The sequence below is a fragment of the Mobula birostris genome, chromosome 13, assembly GCF_030028105.1.
Source record: "Mobula birostris isolate sMobBir1 chromosome 13, sMobBir1.hap1, whole genome shotgun sequence".
NCBI classification, from domain to species: domain Eukaryota; kingdom Metazoa; phylum Chordata; class Chondrichthyes; order Myliobatiformes; family Myliobatidae; genus Mobula; species Mobula birostris.
The window spans coordinates 96,070,197-96,079,557 of NC_092382.1; positions in this window are offsets into that span (position 1 = coordinate 96,070,197).

A 9,361-nucleotide genomic window follows, 5' to 3' on the forward strand; every position below is an offset into this window, starting at 1 on the left:
ACAGTACTGGGGAGGCAGAGGGAGAGGGAGAGGGTCACACAGTCCCAGGGAGGGAGAGGGAGAGGGTCACACAGTCCCGGGGAGCGAGAGGGAGAGGGTCACACAGTCTCGGGGAGGGAGAGGGAGAGGGTCACACAGTGCCAGGGATTGAGAGGAGAGGGTTACACAGGGCCGGGCAGCAAGAGGGAGAGGGAGAGGGTCACACAGTCCCAGGGAGGGAGAGGGTGAGGGTCACACAGTCCCGGGGAGAGAGAGGGAGAGGGTCACACAGTGTCGGGATCAAGAGGGAGAAGGTCACACAGTCCCGGGGAGCGAGAGGAGAGGGTCACACAGTCGCGGGGAGGGAGAGGGAGAGGGTCACACAGTCCTGGGGATCCAGAGGGAGAGGGTCACACAGTACTGGGGAGGCAGAGGGAGAGGGAGAGGGTCACACAGTCCCAGGGAGGGAGAGGGAGAGGGTCACACAGTCCCGGGGAGCGAGAGGGAGAGGGTCACACAGTCTCGGGGAGGGAGAGGGAGAGGGTCACACAGTGCCAGGGATCGAGAGGGAGAGGGTCACACAGTGCCGGGGAGGGAGAGGGAGAGGGTCACACAGTGACGGGGAGCAAGAGGGAGAGGGTCACACAGTCCCGGGGAGGGAGAGGGAGAGGGTCACACAGTGTCGGGGATCGAGAGGGAGAGGGTCACACAGTCCTGGGGAGGGAGAGGGAGAGGGTCACACAGTTCCGGGGAGCGAGAGGGAGAGGGTCACACAGTCCTGGGGATCGAGAGGGAGACGGTCACACAGTGTCGGTGAGGGGGAGGGAGACGGTCACACAGTCCTGGGGATCCAGAGGGAGAGGGTCACACAGTGGCAGGGAGGGAGAGGGAGAGGGAGAGGGTCACACAGTCCCGGGGAGGGAGAGGGAGAGGGTCACACAGTCCTGGGGATCGAGAGGGAGAGGGTCACACCGTACTGGGGAGGCAGAGGGAGAGGGTCACACAGTCCTGGGGATCGAGAGGGAGAGGGTCACACAGTCCCGGGGAGGGAGAGGGAGAGGGTCACACAGTCCTGGGGATCCAGAGGGAGAGGGTCACACAGTACTGGGGAGGCAGAGGGAGAGGGTCACACAGTGCCAGGGAGTTAGAGGGAGAGGGTCACACAGTCCCAGGGAGGGAGAGGGAGAGGGTCACACAGTCCCGGGGAGCGAGAGGGAGAGGGTCACACAGTGTCGGGGATCGATAGGGAGAGGGTCACACAGTCCCGGGGAGCGAGAGGGAGAGGGTCACACAGTCCCGGGGAGGGAGAGGGAGAGGGTCACACAGTCCTGGGGATCCAGAGGGAGAGGGTCACACAGTACTGGGGAGGCAGAGGGAGAGGGAGAGGGTCACACAGTCCCAGGGAGGGAGAGGGTGAGGGTCACACAGTCCCGGGGAGCGAGAGGGAGAGAGTCACACAGTGTCGGGGAGGGAGAGGGAGAAGGTCACATAGTCCCGGGGAGCGAGAGGGAGAGGGTCACACAGTCCCGGGGAGGGAGAGGGAGAGGGTCACACAGTCCTAGGGATCCAGAGGGAGAGGGTCACACAGTACTGGGGAGGCAGAGGGGGAGGGAGAGGGTCACACAGTCCCAGGGAGGGAGAGGGAGAGGGTCACACAGTCTCGGGGAGGGAGAGGGAGAGGGTCACACAGTGCCAGGGATTGAGAGGGAGAGGGTCACACAGGGCCGGGCAGCAAGAGGGAGAGGGAGAGGGTCACACAGTGCCAGGTAGGGAGAGGGAGAGGGTCACACAGTCCTGGGGAGCGAGAGGGAGAGGGTCACACAGTCCCGGGGAGCGAGAGGGAGAGGGTCACACAGTCCCGGGGAGCGAGAGGGAGAGGGAGAGGGTCACACAGTGCCAGGGATTGAGAGCGAGAGGGTCACACAGTGCCAGGGAGGGAGAGGGAGAGGGTCACATAGTCCCGGGGAGCGAGAGGGAGAGGGTCACACAGTGCCAGGGATTGAGAGGGAGAGGGTCACACAGTCCCGGGCAGCGAGAGGGAGAGGGTCACACAGTCCCGGGGACGGAGAGGGAGAGGGTCACACAGTCCTGGGGATCCAGAGGGAGAGGGTCACACAGTACTGGGGAGGCAGAGGGAGAGGGTCACACAGTGCCAGGGAGTGAGAGGGAGAGGGTCACACAGTCCCAGGGAGGGAGAGGGAGAGGGTCACACAGTCCCGGGGAGCGAGAGGGAGAGGGTCACACAGTGTCGGGGATCGAGAGGGAGAGGGTCACACAGTCCCGGGGAGCGAGAGGGAGAGGGTCACACAGTCCCGGGGAGGGATAGGGAGAGGGTCACACAGTCCTGGGGATCCAGAGGGAGAGGGTCACACAGTACTGGGGAGGCAGAGGGAGAGGGAGAGGGTCACACAGTCCCAGGGAGGGAGAGGGTGAGGGTCACACAGTCCCGGGGAGCGAGAGGGAGAGAGTCACACAGTGTCGGGGAGGGAGAGGGAGAGGGTCACACAGACCCGGGGAGCGAGAGGGAGAGGGTCACACAGGGCCGGGCAGCAAGAGGGAGAGGGAGAGGGTCACACAGTCCCGGGGAGGGAGAGGGAGAGGTCACACAGTCCCGGGGAGCGAGAGGGAGAGGGTCACACAGTGTCGGGGAGGGAGAGGGAGAGGGTCACACAGACCCGGGGAGCGAGAGGGAGAGGGTCACACAGGGCCGGGCAGCAAGAGAGAGAGGGAGAGGGTCACACAGTCCTGGGGATCGAGAGGGAGAGGGTCACACAGTACTGGGGAGGCAGAGGGAGAGGGTCACACAGTCCTGGGGATCGAGAGGGAGAGGGTCACACAGTCCTGGGGACGGAGAGGGAGAGGGTCACACAGTCCTGGGGATCCAGAGGGAGAGGGTCACACAGTGCCAGGGATTGAGAGGGAGAGGGTCACACAGTGCCAGGGAGTGAGAGGGAGAGGGTCACACAGTCCCAGGGAGGGAGAGGGAGAGGGTCACACAGTCCCGGGGAGCGAGAGGGAGAGGGTCACACAGTGTCGGGGATCGAGAGGGAGAGGGTCACACAGTCCCGGGGAGCGAGAGGGAGAGGGTCACACAGTCCCGGGGAGGGATAGGGAGAGGGTCACACAGTCCTGGGGATCCAGAGGGAGAGGGTCACACAGTACTGGGGAGGCAGAGGGAGAGGGAGAGGGTCACACAGTCCCAGGGAGGGAGAGGGTGAGGGTCACACAGTCCCGGGGAGCGAGAGGGAGAGAGTCACACAGTGTCGGGGAGGGAGAGGGAGAGGGTCACACAGACCCGGGGAGCGAGAGGGAGAGGGTCACACAGGGCCGGGCAGCAAGAGGGAGAGGGAGAGGGTCACACAGTCCCGGGGAGGGAGAGGGAGAGGTCACACAGTCCCGGGGAGCGAGAGGGAGAGGGTCACACAGTGTCGGGGAGGGAGAGGGAGAGGGTCACACAGACCCGGGGAGCGAGAGGGAGAGGGTCACACAGGGCCGGGCAGCAAGAGAGAGAGGGAGAGGGTCACACAGTCCTGGGGATCGAGAGGGAGAGGGTCACACAGTACCGGGGAGCAAGAGGGAGAGGGTCACACAGTCCCGGGGAGCAAGAGAAAGAGGGTCACACAGCGCCGGGGAGGGAGAAGGAGAGGGTCACACAGGGCCGGGCAGCAAGAGGGAGAGGGAGAGGGTCACACAGTGCCAGGGATCAAGAGGGAGAGGGTCACACAGTGCCAGGGGAGCGAGTGGGAGAGGGTCACACAGTCCCGGGGAGGGAGAGGGAGAGGGTCACACAGTCCCGGGGAGGGAGAGCGAGAGGGAGAGGGTCACACAGCCCTGGGGATCGAGAGGGAGAGGGTCACACAGTGTCGGGGAGCGAGAGGGAGAGGGTCACACAGTGTCGGGGATCAAGAGGGAGAGGGTCACACAGTCCCGGGGAGCGAGAGGGAGAGGATCACACAGTGCCAGGGATTGAGAGGGAGAGGGTCACACAGTGCCAGGGAGCGAGAGGGAGAGTGTTACACAGTCCCAGGGAGCGAGAGGGAGAGGCTCACACAGTGTCGGGGATCGAGAGGGAGAGGGTCACACAGTCCCGGGGAGCGAGAGGGAGAGGGTCACACAGTCCTGGGGATCCAGAGGGAGAGGGTCACACAGTGCCAGGGATTGAGAGGGAGAGGGTCACACAGTGCCAGGGAGCGAGAGGGAGAGGGTCACACAGTCCCGGGGAGCGAGAGGGAGAGGGTCACACAGTGTCGGGGATGGAGAGGGAGAGGGTCACACAGTCCCGGGGAGCGAGAGGGAGAGGGTCACACAGTGCCAGGGATTGAGAGGGAGAGGGTCACACAGTACCAGGGAGCGAGAGGGAGAGGGTCACACAGTCCCGGTGAGCAAGAGGGAGAGGGTCACACAGTGTCGGGGATCGAGAGAGAGAGGGTCACACAGTCCCGGGGAGCGAGAAGGAGAGGGTCACACAGTGCCAGGGAGGGAGAGGGAGAGGGTCACATAGTCCCGGGAAGCGAGAGGGAGAGGGTCACACAGTGCCAGGGATTGAGAGGGAGAGGGTCACACAGTCCCGGGGAGCGAGAGGGAGAGGGTCACACAGTGCCAGGGATCGAGAGGGAGAGGGTCACACAGTGCCGGGGAGGGAGAGGAAGAGGGTCACACAGTGACCGGGAGCGAGAGGGAGAGGGTCACACAGTCCCGGGGGGAGAGGGTCACACAGTGTCGGGGATCGAGAGGGAGAGGGTCACACAGTCCTGGGGAGGGAGAGGGAGAGGGTCACACAGTCCCGGGGAGCGAGAGGGAGAGGGTCACACAGTCCTGGGGATCGAGAGGGAGACGGTCACACAGTGTCGGTGAGGGGGAGGGAGAGGGTCACACAGTCCTGGGGATCCAGAGGGAGAGGGTCACACAGTGGCAGGGAGGGAGAGGGAGAGGGAGAGGATCACACAGTCCCGGGGAGGGAGAGGGAGAGGGTCACACAGTCCCGGGGATCGAGAGGGAGAGGGTCACACAGTACTGGGGAGGCAGAGGGAGAGGGTCACACAGTCCTGGGGATCGAGAGGGAGAGTGTCACACAGTCCCGGGGAGGGAGAGGGAGAGGGTCACACAGTCCTGGGGATCCAGAGGGAGAGGGTCACACAGTACTGGGGAGGCAGAGGGAGAGGGTCACACAGTGCCAGGGAGTGAGAGGGAGAGGGTCACACAGTCCCAGGGAGGGAGAGGGAGAGGGTCACACAGTCCCGGGGAGCGAGAGGGAGAGGGTCACACAGTGTCGGGGATCGAGAGGGAGAGGGTCACACAGTCCCGGGGAGCGAGAGGGAGAGGGTCACACAGTCCCGGGGAGGGAGAGGGAGAGGGTCACACAGTCCTGGGGATCCAGAGGGAGAGGGTCACACAGTACTGGGGAGGCAGAGGGAGAGGGAGAGGGTCACACAGTCCCAGGGAGGGAGAGGGTGAGGGTCACACAGTCCCGGGGAGCGAGAGGGAGAGAGTCACACAGTGTCGGGGAGGGAGAGGGAGAGGGTCACACAGACCCGGGGAGCGAGAGGGAGAGGGTCACACAGGGCCGGGCAGCAAGAGGGAGAGGGAGAGGGTCACACAGTCCCGGGGAGGGAGAGGGAGAGGTCACACAGTCCCGGGGAGCGAGAGGGAGAGGGTCACACAGTGTCGGGGAGGGAGAGGGAGAGGGTCACACAGACCCGGGGAGCGAGAGGGAGAGGGTCACACAGGGCCGGGCAGCAAGAGTGAGAGGGAGAGGGTCACACAGTCCTGGGGATCGAGAGGGAGAGGGTCACACAGCGCCGGGGAGGGAGAAAGAGAGGGTCACACAGGGCCGGGCATCAAGAGGGAGAGGGAGAGGGTCACACAGTGCCAGGGATCGAGAGGGAGAGGGTCACACAGTGCCAGGGGAGCGAGAGGGAGAGGGTCACACAGTCCTGGGGAGCGAGAGGGAGAGGGTCACACAGTGCCAGGGATTGAGAGAGAGAGGGTCACACAGTGTCGGGGATCGAGAGGGAGAGGGACACACAGTCCCGGGGAGCGAGAGGGAGAGGGTCACACAGTGTCGGGGAGCGAGAGGGAGAAGGTCACACAGTCCCAGGGAGCGAGAGGGAGAGGGTCACACAGTCCCGGTGAGCGAGAGTGAGAGGGAGAGGGTCACACAGTCCCGGTGAGCGAGAGTGAGAGGGAGAGGGTCACACAGTGCCAGGGAGGGAGAGGGAGAGGGTCACACAGTCCTGGGGAGCGAGAGGGAGAGGGTCACACAGTGCCAGGGACTGAGAGAGAGAGGGTCGCACAGGGTCGGGCAGCAAGAGGAAGAGGGAGAGGGTCACACAGTCCTGGGGAGGCAGAGGGATAGGGTCACACAGTCCCGGGGAGGGAGAGGGAGAGGGTCACACAGTGCCAGGGAGGGAGAGGGAGAGGGTCACACAGTCCCGGGGAGCGAGAGGGAGAGGGTCACACAGTGCCGGGGAGGGAGAAGGAGCGGGTCACACAGGGCCAGGCAGCAAGAGGGAGAGGGAGAGGGTCACACAGACCCAGGGATTGAGAGGGAGAGGGTCACACAGTGCCAGGGGAGCGAGAGGGAAAGGGTCACACAGTGCCAGGGATTGAGAGGGAGAGGGTCATACAGTCCTGGGGATCGAGAGGGAGACGGTCACAAAGTGAGGGTGAGGGGGAGGGAGAGGGTCACACAGTCCTGGGGATCCAGAGGGAGAGGGTCACACAGTGCCAGGGAGGGAGAGGGTCACACAGTCCCGGGGAGGGAGAGGGAGAGGGTCACACAGTCCCGGAGATTGAGAGGGAGAGGGTCACACAGTACTGGGGAGGCAGAGGGACAGGGTCACACAGTCCTGGGGAGCGAGAGGGAGAGGGTCACACAGTGCTGGGGAGCGAGAGGGAGAGGGTCACAAAGTGTCGGGGAGGGAGAGGGAGAGGGTCACACAGACCCGGGGAGTGAGAGGGAGAGGGTCACACAGGGCCGGGCAGCAAGAGGGAGAGGGAGAGGGTCACACAGTCCCGGGGAGGGAGAGGAAGAGGTCAGACAGACCCGGGGAGCGAGAGGGAGAGGGTCACACAGGGCCGGGCAGCAAGAGTGAGAGGGAGAGGGTCACACAGTCCTGGGGATCAAGAGGGAGAGGGTCACACAGTCCCGGGGAGCGAGAGGGAGAGGGTCACACAGCGCCGGGGAGGGAGAAGGAGAGGGTCACACAGTGCCAGGGATCGAGAGGGAGAGGGTCACACAGTGCCAGGGGAGCGAGAGGGAGAGGGTCACACAGTCCCGGGGAAGGAGAGGGAGAGGGTCACACAGCCCTGGGGATCGAGAGGGAGAGCGTCACAGTGTCGGGGAGCGAGAGGGAGAGGGTCACACAGTGTCGAGGATCGAGAGGGAGAGGGTCACACAGTCCCGGGGAGCGAGAGGGAGAGGGTCACACAGTCCCGGGGAGCGAGAGGGAGAGGGTCACACAGTCCCGAGGAGGGAGAGGGAGAGGGTCACACAGTCCCGGGGAGCGAGAGGGAGAGGGTCACACAGTCCCGAGGAGGGAGAGGGAGAGGGTCACACAGTCCTGGGGATCCAGAGGGAGAGGGTCACACAGTACTGGGGAGGCAGAGGGAGAGGGAGAGGGTCACACAGTCCCAGGGAGGGAGAGGGTGAGGGTCACACAGTCCCGGGGAGAGAGAGGGAGAGCGTCACACAGTGTCGGGGATCAAGAGGGAGAAGGTCACACAGTCCCGGGGAGCGAGAGGGAGAGGGTCACACAGTCCCGGGGAGGGAGAGGGAGAGGGTCACACAGTCCTGGGGATCCAGAGGGAGAGGGTCACACAGTACTGGGGAGGCAGAGGGAGAGGGAGAGGGTCACACAGTCCCGGGGAGGGAGAGGGAGAGGGTCACACAGTCCTGGGGTTCGAAAGGGAGATGGTCACACAGTGTCGGTGAGGGGGAGGGAGAGGGTCACACAGTCCTGGGGATCCAGAGGGAGAGAGTCACACAGTGGCAGGGAGGGAGAGGGAGAGGGAGAGGGTCACACAGTACCGGGGAGGGAGAGGGAGAGGGTCACACAGTCCCGGGGATCGAGAGGGAGAGGGTCACACAGTACTGGGGAGGCAGAGGGAGAGGGTCACACAGTCCTGGGGATCGAGAGGGAGAGGGTCACACAGTCCCGGGGAGGGAGAGGGAGAGGGTCACACAGTCCTGGGGATCCAGAGGGAGAGGGTCACACAGTACTGGGGAGGCAGAGGGAGAGGGTCACACAGTGCCAGGGAGTGAGAGGGAGAGGGTCACACAGTCCCAGGGAGGGAGAGGGAGAGGGTCACACAGTGTCGGGGATCGAGAGGGAGAGGGTCACACAGTCCCGGGGAGCGAGAGGGAGAGGGTCACACAGTCCCGGGGAGGGAGAGGGAGACGGTCACACAGTCCTGGGGATCCAGAGGGAGAGGGTCACACAGTGCCAGGTAGGGAGAGGGAGAGGGTCACACAGTCCTGGGGAGCGAGAGGGAGAGGGTCACACAGTGCCAGGGATTGAGAGAGAGAGGGACACACAGTCCTGGGGAGCGAGAGGGAGAGGGTCACACAGGGCCGGGCAGCAAGAGGGAGATGGAGGGGGTCACACAGTCCCGGGGAGGGAGAGGGAGAGGGTCACACAGTCCCGGGAATCGAGAGGGAGAGGGTCACACAGTACTGGGGAGGCAGAGGGAGAGGGTCACACAGTCCTGGGGATCGAGAGGGAGAGGGTCACACAGTCCCGGGGAGGGAGAGGGAGAGGGTCACACAGTCCTGGGGATCCAGAGGGAGAGGGTTACACAGTACTGGGGAGGCAGAGGGAGAGGGTCACACAGTGCCAGGGAGTGAGAGGGAGAGGGTCACACAGTCCCAGGGAGGGAGAGGGAGAGGGTCACACAGTCCCGGGGAGCGAGAGGGGGAGGGTCACACAGTGTCGGGGATCGAGAGGGAGAGGGTCACACAGTCCCGGGGAGCGAGAGGGAGAGGGTCACACAGTCCCGGGGAGGGAGAGGGAGAGGGTCACACAGTCCTGGGGATCCAGAGGGAGAGGGTCACACAGTACTGGGGAGGCAGAGGGAGAGGGAGAGGGTCACACAGTCCCAGGGAGGGAGAGGGTGAGGGTCACACAGTCCCGGGGAGCGAGAGGGAGAGAGTCACACAGTGTCCGGGAGGGAGAGGGAGAGGGTCACACAGACCCGGGGAGCGAGAGGGAGAGGGTCACACAGGGCCGGGCAGCAAGAGGGAGAGGGAGAAGGTCACACAGTCCCGGGGAGGGAGAGGGAGAGGTCACACAGTCCCGGGGAGCGAGAGGGAGAGGGTCACACAGTGTCGGGGAGGGAGAGGGAGAGGGTCACACAGACCCGGGGAGCGAGAGGGAGAGGGTCA